The 16,397-nt window shown below is 41.5% G+C and overlaps 1 pseudogene; it reads right to left on the bottom strand.

The window, feature by feature from the left end:
- Positions 1-11,692: 11,692 nt before the first annotated feature.
- On the bottom strand, positions 11,693-16,184 carry LOC140718920 (UDP-glucuronosyltransferase 2C1 pseudogene; annotated as a pseudogene).
- Between the last annotated feature and the right edge of the window lie 213 nt (positions 16,185-16,397).

The following is a 16,397-nucleotide window of genomic DNA, read 5'->3' on the forward strand; positions in this document are numbered from 1 at the left end:
GAACGAGTGGCTGATAACCCCAAAAAGGACTTCGAACTGACAACGGGGAACCCACGTTCCTGATTCAACGATTTGAGTCCAAAAGGCTGGCAAGTTTATTTTCTCACCAAAAATTCTCTCTCTCTCTCTCCAACACGTTAAACCCCAGCGGTCCCGAAAAGGCTAAAAGCCTGCATGAACTCCAGAGACTTTGATATTTCCATCGGACAATATTTTTACCCCTAGACAAATGATAGAGCTACTTTGTATTGTTGATTATTACTATACCTGCGCTTTAGATTGAGTATTGATGACGTATATTATCTGAATGTTTGTATTAACCTTACTTTTGTGCCCCTTTATAAATAAAAACGTTTAAAAATAGTACCATCAGACTTCAGCGGACCTCTCTATCTTTGTTGGTAAGTGACCCAGTTACGGGATTCGTAACAGTTACAAGAGTACAATATTGTGATAACTCATATTAAAGGTAAAGATAATGTGGTTGCTGATTGTCCATCTCGATGTTGAATGTACAATGTAATTTTTTTTATGGAGTGGTTTTTTAAAATTGTAACACTCCTACTGTATTGTGAGTTGTAAGATGTTATATGATGGTATTGTATATTGTGTATGTTATAAAATTTATACATTTGTTTTTCTTGTAAGTAATTGTTAAAATTTTTGTTCTTGTCAGACCAAAAATGTTTTTTTGGAGGGAGGTGTTACGTACTCGTGACACGTGACAGTGGTATCCTTGTCACGTGATTGGGGTTGAAGTTATACTAGACTTGAGGTAATGGTCTTGTGATGGTGGAGTGACGTCATTTTCCCGCCAGTAGAGGTCATGTGACAGATTTTCTTTTACAGGGTATAAAAGGAGGACCCCTCCCTGTGAGGAGGGGCAGTTCATGGCTGGATTTGCCATGTTGACTTCATGCCACTGCGTGATTTAATGTTATGACGCAGTTTAGTTGAAATATGAAGTTTTATCTAATGCCTAAAGTTTAAAAGGTCATTGCCAGCAGTTTCTTTACAATACTGCTAGTTGAGAATCAGTGGAGAGTGAAGATAGGAGTTCGGGAGTTAAAGATCGACGAGAATCGATTTCGACGGCGAAACGGGTTCGACCTTGTTTGATCCTCATTCGGAAGGATTTCGTTGACTGTTCTCATGTTAATCCCTGGGAAATACCAGAAAGGATTGAGAATAGTGTTGTGAAGGAAAGGTCAGTGCCTTTAAGCCGTTTCATTTCGTAAAATTTTTCGTGGGAAAAGTTCGACTTTGGGAACTGAAGCAAAACGACGTGAAAGAGAATTTAAATCGTCTTAAAAAAGTCTCTCCATTTAAATGGACTGTGAGCATTTTGAACTTTTGGCAATACTACTTTAAAGAACTGTTCTTGCAACATCGCCTTAAGGACTGTAAGCTTCATTGCTTTAAGAACTGTTTAAGCTGCCGCACAGCAGTTGATTTCCGGATACGTTAGTGATTTGTTTACTTTTGGGGGGTTTGTTTTCAGTGTTTAATAAACGTGTTATTTGTTATAAAAACCCTTGCCTAACTCATATATTTATTGTTGCCTGAATCCGTAACAATGGGAATGGTAATTGGAAACGAAATGCTTGACTACCAGGAAGTTACAAGGTATATAGAGATGTGTCGAGGAGTAGGAAATCCCAGCAACAATCTGCATCAAATTCCAGCACAAATCAGAGCAGCAAATTTCAGCTGGTTGTGATAAAGTTAAATCCAGGAATCAGAGAATGTTGCATTAGAATGTTGCATAACCAGTTTCATAAATCATAAAAGACAATACCGGCCTTTAGAAGATATAGGACTGAGAATTGTATTGGTTTTGTGTATATGAGGGGTGATTGATATGATCATGGCGTAAAGTAGGAGGAGTCAATTTTCAAAAACCTAGAACATTAATTAGTCAACATAGTCCCCTTCTACATTTACACACTTAGTCCAGCGGTCGTGGAGCATACGGATCTTGAACCTCCAGAAAGTGTCCACGGCATGGGTGATTGATAAGTTCATGGCCTAAGGTATTGAGTGATTATGCAGAAAGTTTGAATTTAATAACTCATCTCCTTCTACCTTAAGCCACAAACTTATGAATCAAACCTCGTATGTTACATTCAACAATAGCTTATCAAATATTAGGCTAAAACATTTTGAACATATGGTTCTTTTGGGAGCCAGCATGGATTCTATGGGCCTCTTCTGACCAATACCCCAACTTCGCTTCCCCGTTCCATGGACAGAGAAGTCCTTAAGTTAATGAAAGTTTTTCTCCCACAATCTCTTATTCCATCTATGAAGGAGAAACATTCAGCTAGTGCTGAGGAATCTGCCTGTTGGGTCTATGCCAACTTAGACCTAGAATGGAAGATCAACTTTGTGCTTTACAATGGAGGAGAATCGCTCCAGAAGAAATTAGTTTACATTTTATCATACACTTAATTTCAAGTCTTTAAAAGTTTTACATACTCTTTCATGATTGCTTCTGTAAGATAATCCAAAGTCTTAACACGCATGAATTTGATGTGGATAAATCTCCCTGCCTCCGAGTCTTAATTGCCTTTTACATATGTTAGTGGCATTTCACAATATGGTCAGTTTATTTTTATTTATTTAGGAGATACAGTGTGGAATAGGCCCATATAGCCCGCTGAGCAGCACCACCTGCGGCCTTTGATTTAAACCTAGATTAATCACAGGACAATTTACAATAACCAATTAATCTATTAAACAGCATGTCTTTGAAATGTTGGGGGAAACCAGAGGATACGGAGGAATCGCAACCATTCTATGGGGGTGGGGGTGGGGGTTGGGTAGGTACAAATTCCTTAGAGAGGACACTGAGATTGAACTCCTACCTCCAATGCCCTGAGCTGCAATACTAGCCAGTTGTGTAGGAAAGAAAGGAATCTGATTGGAGAGGAGAATGGACCATAGGAGAAAGGGAAGGAGGGGGGACACTGGGGTGGAGGGGGGGCTGATAGGCGGGTGAGAAGAGGTTAGAGGCCAGAGTGTGGAATAGAAGGAGAGGAGAGTGCGTGGGGAATTCACAGACACTCATGCCATCATTTTCATTGCTACCCTGATGGAATATAAGGTGTTGCTCCTCCACGCTTAGGGTTCCCTCATCTTGGCACAAGATGAGGCTATGGACCGACACATCAGAACGGGAATGGTAATTGGAAATAAAATGCTTGACTGCCAGGAAGTTACAAGGTATATAGAGATGTATTGAGGAGTAGGAAATCCCAGCAACAATGTGCATCAAATTCCAGCACAAATCAGAGCAGCAAATTTCAGCTGGTTGTAATAAAGTTAAATCCAGGAATCAGAGAATGTTGCATTAGAATGTTGCATAACCAGTTTCTTAAATCATAAAAGACAATACCGGCCTTTATAAGATATAGGACTGAGAATTGTATTGGTTTTGTGTATATGAGGGGTGATTGATATGTTCATGGCCTAAAGTAGGAAGAGTCAATTTTTGAAAACCTAGAACATTAATTTTTCAACGTAGTCCCCTTTTACATTTACACACTTAGTCCAGCGGTCGTGGAGCATACGGATCTTGAACCTCCAGAAAGTGTCCACAGCATGGGTGATTGATAAGTTCATGGCCTAAAGTATTCAGTGATTATGCAGAAAGTTTGAAGTTAATAATTCATCTCCTTCTACCTTAGGCCACAAACTTATCAATCACCCCGATGATTTGGAATAGTTCACTTAAATATTGCGGCTACCAGAAGTTACAATAGTTACAAAATTTAAGATTTAAGGGATCTTAAATTGAGTTAGGTTTTCAACTATTTTCATTTTTAGAACAATTTCCTGTTAAGGAATCCATTAGCACTTTACATAGCTGTTTCACGGCATTTTCCATTTGTTAGAATATGTTTACATTAAATCTACAGATGTGTAGGGTTATTGTTTCATTGATAAAACACTTTACAATTCAAAGCATCAACAATTATTAAACATGTTCAGACTTGGGGAAAAAAAATCACCCCGATGAGTTATTAACTGATGAGTTATTAACCAAACTTTCTCCATAATCACTCAAAAAGTTGAACTGCATGTGCATGTAACAAGAGCTGTATAACTCAGCTCCTTCTGCCTTAGGCCATGAACTCAACAATGACCCCTGCTGTGGACACTTTCTGGTGGTCCAAGATCCGTATGCTGCACGACCGCTGGACTAAGTGTGTAATTGTAGGAGGGGACTATGTTGAAAAGATAAATGTGCTAGGTTTTCTAAAATTGACTCCTTCTACCCTAGGCCACGAACTTATGAATCAAACCTCATATGTTACATTCAACAATAACTTATCAAATATTAGGCTAAAACATTTTGAACATATGGTTTTTTTGGGAGCCAGCATGGATTCTATGGGCCAATTCTGACCAATACCCCAACTTCGCTTCCCCGTTCCATGGACAGAGAAGTACCGGGTACTTAAGTTTCTCCCACAATCTCTTATTCCATCTATGAAGGAGAAACTTGCTTGATCACATTCAGCTAGTGCTGAGGAATCTGCCTGTTGGGTCTATGCCAACTTAGACCTAGAATGGAAGATCAACTTTGTGCTTTACAATGGAGGAGAATGGCTCCAGAAGAAATTAGTTTACATTTTATCATACACTTAATTTCAAATATTTAAATGTTTTACATACTTCTTCATGATTGCTTCTGTAAGGTAATCCAAAGTCTTAACACGCATGAATTTAATGTGGATAAATCTCCCTGCCTCTGATTCTTAATTGCCTTTTACATATATTACTGGCACTTTACAATATGGTCAGTTTATTTTTATTTAGGAGATACAGTACAGTATGGAATAGGTCCTTATAGCCCACTGAGCAGCACCACCCGCAGACTTAGATTTAAACATAGATTAATCACAGGACAATTTACAATAACCAATTAATCTATTAAAAAGCATGTCTTTGGAATGTTGGGGGAAACCAGAGGATATGGAGGAATTGCAAACTTTCTATGGGGGTGGGGGGTGGTGGCTGGGTAGGTACAAATTCCTTAGAGAGTACACTGAGATTGAACTCCTACCTCCAATGCTCTGAGCTACAATAGTGTTGTGCTAACTGCAATGCCACTGATTATCCATCTTCACTTTTACCCAGAGGACCACATTGTGGTCATAGGGTGAATGTTTTTACTACACAGAAAACATCCCCCCCCCCATTATATTTAGTGTTCCAGTTTCCTCAGAGTTCTGCAGATTGTTTGATTGCCCAATGTAAGTTACCCTGGCGATGGACAAGTGGGATGGATGGGTTGGAAGACAAAATGTATGACAGAACATTGGGGAGAAGGAAAGGAGAAAATGAAACTCGTGTTCTCATTCTTCTGGGAGCCAGCATCGACTGTATGGGTCAAGCAACCTTCTTCCAACTTGTAAGTTTTCACTTGAGGGGTCTGCATTCACTTGAGAGGGTCTTGACCAGTCTGGTTCAAGCTGACCAGAAGCCGACAGTAACTCAGACAACCTTGCACCACAACAGTGGTGTGCAGAAGAGCATCTCTGAATACACAACATGTCAAACCTTGAAATGGATGGGCTACAACAGCAGAAGACCACCAACATCAGGAGGTACTTAATAAAGTGGCCACTGAGTGTATGTTTACTCTTAGCTTGCACAGTTAATTACACGTGATCTGGTAAACTGTACTTTTGCTGTACATTTGGAGACACTGACCGGTGAACCACCCTTTTCCCCGCTACTGCTTCTAAATATGTTCACATGCGAGAACTAAACACGTGGCTTCAGACCAGATTATAATTGCTTCTGTAAGATTACTTGTAATTTAAAGTTTCTGTACTTTTTGGTCAACAAAATGTGACTTTTCACTTTCCTTTCAAGCCAATATTGAGCGTCCGAGAAAGCCTTGTCCTCGATCAAGCAGGATGCAACGAAGTTCAAAGATTGTAGAGAGTTCACACCGACCGAATATTACAGGCTCACCACAAACTACTTCTAATAATATCTAAACTGTTTAGTCGTGGTTGCTTTCGTTCCGAGCTACCTCATTCATGGGGTGTGCAGTCCTGCCGATCAATAATTGCTCTCCTGAAAATTGCTGGTGAGACACTTTTCTCAACTGCTGAGGTCCATGCAGAATCATTTCAGAGGGCAATTAAGCGCATTGCAGTGTCTTTGGAGGGACAGATTATAAGGACGGGAGGTATCCGTCACTGAAGGGATTCATTAAAGGGATCATCCCGGACATGCAACCCCAGCTGGCTTCTCTCTCTACGGCCCTCTTCCCTTGCGCTCCGCTCCTCCTGCCAAGAACCACCCAAAGCCGACTACTATTCCCCTGAAATTTATTGCTGCCGAGCTCCCTCGAATGTTCCATGACATCCAACTGGATGCAGCACGTTATCAACACCAAGCCATCTGGCTAACGCAACTTTCCTAGGCTGAACAAATGGCTCCTTATCTTAGCCACAGCCAAAAATCTATCAATGAAGGTTAACATAACACACTGCGTCTGCAGAAAAGCTGCTAAAAGCATAACAGTAGAAATGAAATCTAAACAGGTTCTTAACCAGGGCGTTACATAGGATAAGGTCTGCTGTCATTTAGATGTTCCCCCAGACCTGCCCATTAAATAAAGACCAACATCTTTTTTCCCATCTGCAGGTTAAAAACTGAAGAGAAATACTCCTTGAGACCACACCCATTTTCTGTGATTCGCTACAAGGATGTCCACTTTGGTCTTTGAGGAGCCCCATTATCTTCCTAGTTACTCTTTTCCCTTAATACAATTATAAAACTCTTGGATTTTCCTTGATTTTCTCTGCTGCATCTATCTCATGCTCCCTATTTTTGCCTTCCTCACTCCCATCTTGAGTAGACTCCTGCAAACCCCACACTCCTTCCAGGATTCGTTTGATCCCAGTTGCCTGAACCTGACCCATGGCTACCCCTTCATTCTGAGCAGAACCTCAGCACCGCACACTTAATTTTGATTTCACACGGCTCCCCAGGGCAATCTGCATCTTTTTTTCTGTATTTAAGACACAACACTCAGTGGTAACTTTACATAGTACACCTGTACACCTGCTCGTATACAGAAATCTCTAATTAGCTAATAATGTGGCAGCAACTCAATGCATAAAAGCATGGTTAAGAGGTTCAGTTGTTGTTCAGACCAAACATCAGAATGGCGAAGAAATGTGATCAAAATAACTCTAACATTGGATTGATTGTTGGTGCCAGATGGGGTGGTTTGAATATCTCACAGACTGCTGATCTCCTGGAATTTTCACACACAAGACTCTAGAAAATAGTGTGAAAAACAACAAAAAAAAGTATTGTTAATAAGTGAGGTTAGTGGTGAATGACCAGACTGGTTCAAGCTGACAAGGGGGAGACAAAAACTCAAATAACCACAAATTTCAAAGTGTTGTGCAGAAAGTACTTGGTGTCTTACTCATGTCCTACTTCACGGGTTGTCATGGGAGATAATTGAATACTTCAATGTCAACAGTGGTGTTATGATATGGTACCTCCTGAAAGTCTTGCTTCCATTGAGAATTGATGGCATCATTATCCTTTTGCCCGTCTTTGGAGCGAAGGGGATTTAGGCCATGGTGGTTTGATCCATACACTGCCTTGATAGCAAAATAGAAAGTCCTGATATCACCAGAGTCAGTGAGCTGCTGTATTTCTTGGGCACTCTCAGTTAACTACTGCTTCTTTATTTTATGTGACCGGCTTTCTCCACTGGCAGAAAATCTCCTGCCTGGGTCGTACTGTGGCTTCCTTCCAGACAGAGGAACATTTGATCTGATTTTTATAGCCCTTCATTTGCAGGAGAAAGCCCAGGAACAAAGTGTTCCACTTTATTTGGTCTTCATATGCCATGGTCCGGTCCTTGAAGCCGCATTCTGGCTCACGCAACCTGTGTCCGGGGCCTCGCCTTGCCTCTGCCTGGAGCCTTGCCCTGTTTGGAGCTGTCTGTCTGTGTCCACGCCTTTGCTAGGTAGGTCCAGCCGTTTTGCCACTACCTAGCGTTGGGAACTGTCATGTCGTGTTCAGCGTTCTGTGTAATGAGTCCTGGCCCTATGTCCTGCATACAAGGAGGGGTCCTGGCTCGGTGTTCCATGTTCCTGTCTCTCCCTCGACTCTGTGTTCTGCGATGCTGTTCTCCCTCAACCCAGTCTCTGTGTTCTGCGTTGCTGTTTTCCCTCAACCCAGGATCTGTGTTCTGTGTTCCTGTTCTCCCTAGACCAGGGCTCTGTGTTCTTGTCTTGTCAAAGTGCCTTGCCCAGCCAGGTGCTGGGATTCCCTCTTCCTGTGCTGGGGTTCCCTTCTCCTGTCCAGGAGTCTCACATCCAGCCCTGTGCCTCTCCTCGTCCTGTAGCCATGACTTGACCTTGCCTGGTTTTGGATTCTGAGCCCGAGTCAAGACCCAGGTTCTGGGTCCTTGTCCAGTCTCTGGCTCGGAGTCCAAACCCAGGCTCCTAGTTCCCAGTTCCATGTCTTGGTTCTGCTATCCTCGTCAAATCCTAGCCCAGGCCCGGAATCCTTGTCTCGTCCGGAACCTCTGTCATGTCCAGCGTCCTTTCTTCCTCACTTCCCCTGCTTCCTTCTCGCACCTAGCCCTGTTCCTGGTAGTTCAGTGTCTGTGTCTTGCTTTTGGGTCCACTCCCAATGCCCCCCTTTATGACATCATAGACCTTATAAAAGCATTTGACACTGTAAATCATCCTGCTCTTTGGCAGGTACGTTCTGTCCAAAGTCGGGTGGTCAGAAAAATACCTCAAGATCCTGCAGCTCTTACACAATGATATGAGTGAAAGAGTCATCAGCATCAGCAGCTCTGAAACGGCACCTTTTAGGTTTGAGACTAGGGTCAAATAGGGTCGCATCACTCCCCCCACTCTGTTTGGCATTTTCATTGTAACCATTCTTCACCTCACAGGCCAAGACCTCCCACAAGGAGTCCAGATTCTCTATAGGACAAGGGGGGTGTGCTCTTTATCCATAACAGGTTCAAAGCATAGAGCAAAGTGTCATGGAAATCCAATCTGCAGATGACAACTCCAACACTGCTCACTCTGAGGAGGATCTGAAGTACATAATGGACGCTTTTACCAGAGCATACAATCTCCTGGGACTTGATCTAAACATCAAGACAAAACACAAGTCCTGCACCAAGACCCACAAGTGACCAGATATACCAGCATGAGAAGAATCATACTCGACTATGAGCGATCGATGATGATGTGCAGAAGAGCATCTCTGAATACATAACACATTGAACCTTGAAGTGGATGGCTACAGCAGCAGATTAGAATGAACATGCACTCAGTAGCCACTTTACTAGGTATAGGAGGTCATTAATCAACTAGCTATTAGGTGCATAAAAACCAATTATAAGTGTATTGTACTCAAGCAAAAAACAATGCAATTATTAAAAAATCGATCAGGTGTCACACTGACAAAAGCTCCAGTCTGAACACATTTTAGGGCATCACAGTTTGGAGTGAATACAACAACATTTAAGGGGTGATAGGATAAAATATGAGGAGAATTTGCATTGTCTAGGCTTGTAATGAATTGAATCTTGATATTGCAATGGAGTAGAGATACAACATTAATACAAGTGTAGGGGGGAGTTCAGGTGCAAGCATTTTGCATGTCACAAACTCAGGGCATTTGGAACTCTCTCCACAAAAGTTGCTTAGAACGTTACTTGATTGATGAGGATTGATAGAATTTTGAGCAAGTATGTAAAGGTTAATACATCCAAAACATTGATGGTATCTGAATGAAAAAACAGGCTTGAGGGACTGTGTGGCTCATTCCTTGTGAATCCTAAGGATATTGCTACCCATATATGTGCAGATGATATATGTATATACATTTCTGCAAGATGAAAACTAATAGTTATATATGTTACTCGTGATCCATACAAGCAGCACCAAAGATACCCTTGACATTGAAATTTGACCTATGCTGCATCAGCAAATATATTTTAGATCAAGCTACCACTAGAATAGAATTAATTTGCCATGCACTAAAATGCCATTAAAATCAGAAATGTTTCAAATGAATATTTATTTATATACTGTTCAGCTCAATTAATTATGCAGTAACTATTTTAATTTTTTTTAAAGTACATTTTTGTACATAATCGGTGGCATTACATGGAATATGGCAAAGGAATATTACTTTATTAACACAACTCAATTAGTTGTAACTATTTTAAAAACAAAAGTAATGTTTGTACATCATCAGTGGCATAACATGGGTGTCACAGCAGTGTAGTGGAACTTGATGCTTAGACATCTAAGCAACATTCCAACATATGTGATATAAGAAGTGACTGCACATCATATGATCAACCAGCCTGAGAAATGTAGTAATTCCTGCTCAGCAACACAGACAAAATCCTGGAGGAACTCAGCAGGTCAGGCAGCATCAATGGAAATGAATAAACAGTCAAAAAGAATCAACAGTGCTGATGAAGGGCCTCACCTCAAAATGGTGTAATGTTCATTTGTTTTTATCAATGCTGTCTGACCTGCTGAATTCTGCCAGCATTTGTGAATATTACTCTGGAATCCCAGCTGAATCTCTTGTGCTTATGAAATTCTACTCAGCTCCAACATTGTATCTATCTATCTGTAATTAACAAACACGAGGAAATCTGCAGATGCTGGAAATTCAAACAACAACACACACAAAATGCTGGTGGAACACAGCAGGCCAGGCAGCATCTATAGGGAGAAGCACTATCGACGTTTCGGGCCGAGACCCTTCGTAAGGACTAACCAAAAGAAAAGATAGTAAGAGATTTGAAAGTAGTGGGGGGAGGGGGAATTGCGAAATGATAGGAGAAGACCGGAGGGGGTGGGATGAAGCTAAGAGCTGGAAAGGTGATTGGCAAAAGTGATACAGAGCTGGAGAAGGGAAAGGATCATGGGACGGGAGGCCTCAGGAGAAAGAAAGGAAGGGGGGGGGGAGAACCAGAGGGAGATGGAGAACAGGCAAACAACTAAATATGTCAGGGATGGGGTAAGAAGGGGAGGAGGGGCATTAATGGAAGTTAATGTTCATGCCTTCAGGTTGGAGGCTACCCAGCCGGTATATAAGGTGTTGTTCCTCCAACCTGAGTTTGGATTCATTTTGACAATAGAGGAGGCCATGGATAGACATATCAGAATGGGAATGGGATGTGGAATTCAAATGTGTGGAGGAACAACACCTTATAAATCCCAACTCAGGTTGGAGGAACAACACCTTATATACCGGCTGGGTAGACTCCAGACTGAAGGCATGAACATTGACTTCTCTAACTTCCGTTAATGCCCCTCCTCCCCTTCTTACCCCATCCCTGACATATTTAGTTGTTTGCCTGTTCTCCATCTCCCTCTGGTGCTCCCCCCTTCCTCTCTTTCTCCTGAGGCCTCCCGTCCCATGATCCTTTCCCTTCTCCAGCTCTGTATCACTTTTGCCAATCACCTTTCCAGCTCTTAGCTTCATCCCACCCCCTCCGGTCTACTCCTATCATTTCACATTTCCCCCTCCTCCCACTACTTTCAAATCTCTTACTATCTTTCCTTTCTGTTAGTCCTGACGAAGGGTCTCGGCCCGAAACGTCGATAGCGCTTCTCCCTATAGATGCTGCCTGGCCTGCTGTGTTCCACCAGCATTTTGTGTGTGTTGTTATCTGTAATTAATACTCCTTTATCAAAGCTTCAATCAGATACTTGCATAATAATGCCCAGGGTTATTGACCAGAAAGTGTAGTTGGAAGATAATTCATTTACTTAGGTGATAAAGAAAACTCCATTACTCATTCATCAGCTTCAGATAGACAAACCAGTGGGGAGGGACAGGTAGAGAAGAGAGTCACAAAGAGAAAGTGTGGGGAGACTGGGATGGTGGGGTAGGGAAAGATGTGCTTCCTGTGTAAATGGTGAAGTTACCAAAAATTATGTGCTGAGCGGAGTGACTCCAGGTGGATATGCGTTTGATGAGGAAATATTGCAAACTAGCTCAAACAACCAAAGAGGGACATTTTTGCCTGTTAAATCACGGCCTACAACAATGGTGATGAAGAACTGGAATGGGCAGCTATGACAAATTGTAAAGGGACAGCGATGTGACCTCTTGCCATTTGTCAATTGATAGAGACATGACAGAATAGTTCGGAGAGTAGTCTTTCAGGCACAGAATTCCAAAGTTTTTTATGGTAGTATATGAATCACAAGGTAGTATATAATATTTTAAATAATCATAGATAACCCTGAGTTTTCCTGTTTGATTTCATTTAGGTATTTGCATTTTGTTCCTGTTCATATCTTTGTACAAAAGATTTAAATCCACTGATATATATTACTAATGTTTAAGAGGTTCACTACATTTACAATATCTGAAAAGGAGGCTTCATGTATTGAAAACAAGAAAATCCTATTTAATTAAGTTGAAACAATTTAGAGCACCATCTTCCAACACAAATTAGAGAAACCTTACTCATTCTTTTGCTTTTTCCTCCGTGCAATGTGACAAATTTTCTTCAGTGCTACAATCACAAGCACTGTGACCATGAGTAACATGGACAACAGTAAGACCATCACGTCCACACAATAGTAAACGTACCAGGGCAGTCGGTAGGATTCAGAGCGCAAATGGCCTGCTCCTTTATGTCGGGCAACATACTCAATCCAGAAAACAGCTCGCTCCATTGGCGACTCTGGCTGGTCCCGGTGGAGGGCAGAGAGTTTCTTCATGTTGTCCCGGTAAAATGTGCCATTTATCACTTCATTCAGTACCTGCAATAGATCTGTTGAATGCATGGCTGCAACATTCAGCATCTTTGCTGCACCTCGGGATTCAAGTCGAAGTAAATTGTCAAACTGGTCAAAAATTAGAGGCATGCCAATCACTGGCACCCCATGGTAGATGGCCTCGTAAATACCATTGGTACCACCATGAGAAATGAAGACTCGTGTGTTGGGGTGTCCCAGAAGGTCGTTCTGAGGGATCCATTTTGACAGTAGTGTATTATTACCTACATTGGGAGGGGTTTCTCCATCATATCTCCAAATCACCTTCTGGGGTACTTGAGCAAATGCCTCAGCTATTTCCATTGTAATCTGCTTTGGCAAGGAATGGATAACAGATCCTAACGACATCACTATAAGTCCATGCTTTCCTGAGCTTTGAACAAACTCTTCAAACTCTGCCGTTAGTGGTCGGGCTGGTTTACACTGGAAGCCTCCAATGTACACAATATTTGGCATGGTGGGTCTTGGGAATTCAAATACAAAATCGACTCTCATCAGCCACACATCAGCCCTCAGCAGAATTGTCTTGATATCTGTGTCTGGACCCAAATATCGATGACAGAGTTCATTGTAGTTGGGATAAATGGTAAGTTCTACAATGGATTGAAAGATTAGATGTTGGATGAAGTTTTGTGTTCTTTGAAGAAAGGACATTTTGTCTGTAAGGTATGAGCTAGTGACTGGGACATAAGAAAGGGGGGATGGGGCAAAGAAGAAGTGAGCCTCACCAGATTCTAACCATCGAACATTATACACCAAGGGAAGTTTTAAATAATAAGCAAGCATTGATCCAGTAACAAAAAAAGGGTCTGAAAGCACCAGGTCAAAGTTTGCCTTTTCAAGTTGGCTTAGTAATGTTTTGTTTTGAAATATTTCACTGGTAATAAAATGGAAAACCTTCTGACAGTTCTGAAAAAACTGTAGAATTTCAGATTGGAACTCAATATTGTCACTGAAGCTCCACCCATCCTGCCCAAGCTGCAGTGCTTTTTGAAGAATTATTCCAACTATATCCTTTATTTCAAGGTTTTTCATTGGAATTACAATAGATTGATATAGGTCGGGCCTTTCTTTGATGTACCAACTTTTCTCAAGATAAATCACCGTGAAGTTGTGTCCACGAGGTTTCAGTTCCTCCAAGAGAATTCTCATATTGATCCAATGACTTCCATCGACAGGTACAACTAATATATTAGCTGACTGAGCGATGGGACAAAGCAAACTGATGATAATACCAAAGACAAATGGAACAAGTGCTCGGCTTATCCATCCAGAACCTTCCATATTAAGACGAATATCCAAAACCTGTTCAACAATGGAAAAGAAATACTGTTAACAAAACATCAATTTGTTATTCAATTAAATGTGCTAGGTTTTCTAAAATTGACTCCTTCTACCTTAGGCCACAAACTTATCAATCACACCTCATATGTTACATTCAACAATAGCTTATCAAATATTAGGCCAAAACTGGTCAGTAAATGTTGCACTTCCATTTTGAAATTATGGTTCTTTTGGGAGCCAGCATGGATTCTATGGGCCTTTTCTGACCAATACCCCAACTTCTCTTCCCCGTTCCATGGACAGAGAAGTCCTTAAGTTTCTCCCACAATCTCTTATTCCATCTATGAAGGAGAAATGTGCTTGATCACATTCAGCTAGTGCTGAGGAATCTGCCTATTGAGTCTATGCCAACTTAGACCTGGAATGGAAGATCAACTTTGAACTTTACAATGGAGGAGACTGTCTCCAGAAGAAATTAGTTCACATTTCATCATACACTTAATTTCAAATGTTTAAATGTTTTACATACTTATTCATGATTGCTTTTGTAAGGTAATCCAAAGTCTTAACACGCATGAATTTGATGTGGATAAATCTCCCTGCCTCCGAGTCTTAATTGCCTTTTACATATATTAGTGGCATTTTACAATATGGTCAGTTTATTTTTTTTTATTTGGGAGATACAGTACAGTATAGAATAGGTCCTGAGCAGCACCACCTACAAACTTCGATTTAAACCTAGATTAATCACAGGACAATTTACAATAACCAATTAATCTATTAAACAGCATGTCTTTGGAATATTGGGGGGAACCAGAGGATATGGAGGAATCACAACCATTCTATGGGGGTGGGGCTGGGGGTTAGATAGGTACAAATTCCTTAGAGAGGACACTGAGATTGAACTCCTAACTCCAATGCCCTGGGCTGCAATAGTGTTGTGCTAACTGCAATGCCACTCATTATCCACCCGCACTTTGTTGGGAGGTGGGAAGCAATTGACACACCCAGAGCTCCACACTGTGGTCAAAGGGAGAATGTTTATACTACACAGGAAACACTCCACCCCCCCCCCCCCCACCCCATTACATTTGCTGTTCCAGTTTCCTCAGAGATCTGTGGTAGTTTGATTGTCCAATGTAAATTACCCTGGCGATGGACAAGTGGGATGGATGGGTTGGAAGACAAAATGTATGACAGAACATCGGGGAGATAAGGAAAGGAGCAAATGGGACCAACGTGTTTTTCTTTTGGGAGCCAGTGTGGACTCTGTGGGTCAAGCAACCTGACCAAAAGCCGTCAGTAACTCAGATAACCTCACACCACAACGGTACTTAATAAAGTTGTCACTGAGTGTATGTTTACTCTTAGATTGCACAGTTAATTACACGTGATCTGGTAAACCGTACTTTTGCTGTACATTTGGAGTCACTGACCCTGGCCAAATCTTTTGGATTTATGTTCATCCAATCTTCCTGCTTTTGGCCACCTGACAGGTGCAAGAATCTGTTACTTTGTCTAATTGTAACCAGTAAAAACATCTTTACACCAGTAGGTAATTGTGAGTTTTAATTTACTGGTGTTTCAACTCTCCCAACACTCTCTGAATCCCGGAGAAGGAAACTAAATTCTATCCGTGTCCGCATCTTTTACAAAGTTGGATTCTGTAAACGGGACATCGCCGCTCACCGGGACAATTAACAATTATCTCAAACATTATTTTCAGTTTTTAACAGTTATAACAACTTAATCCCCACGCTATTAAGCGAAGGAGAGGGTAAGAGGGAGTCGAATACTCATCGGTGAACCAGCCTTTCCCTCGATGCTGCTTCTAAATATGTTCACTTTGCGAGAATTAGGCACACAGCTTCAGACCAGATTATGATTGCATCTGTAAGATTACTTGTACTTTAAAGTTTCTGTACTTTTTGTCAACTAAATGTAACTTTTCACTTACTTTTTAAGCCGATATTGAGCGTCCGAGAAAGTCTCGTCCTGGAGATAGAGATCAAGCAATACGCAGCGAAATTCAAGACTTTCAACTCGGACCGGATATTCCAGGATCACCAGAAACCGACTGTAAAGATATCTAAATTGCCTACACTTGGTTTATTTCGGTCAGAGCTTCCTCATTCATAGGGCGTGCATTCGTGCCGAGTAGGCGATGCCGATCACTAATTGTTCTCCGCAAAGTTGCTGGCGACACACCTCCTTCAACTGCCGTAGTCCATGCCAATCATTTCAGAGGGTAAAAAGCGATTTGCTGCGTCTTTGGAGGGGCGC

This window comes from Hemitrygon akajei, chromosome 30 (assembly GCF_048418815.1).
Source record: "Hemitrygon akajei chromosome 30, sHemAka1.3, whole genome shotgun sequence".
NCBI classification, from domain to species: Eukaryota; Metazoa; Chordata; class Chondrichthyes; order Myliobatiformes; family Dasyatidae; genus Hemitrygon; species Hemitrygon akajei.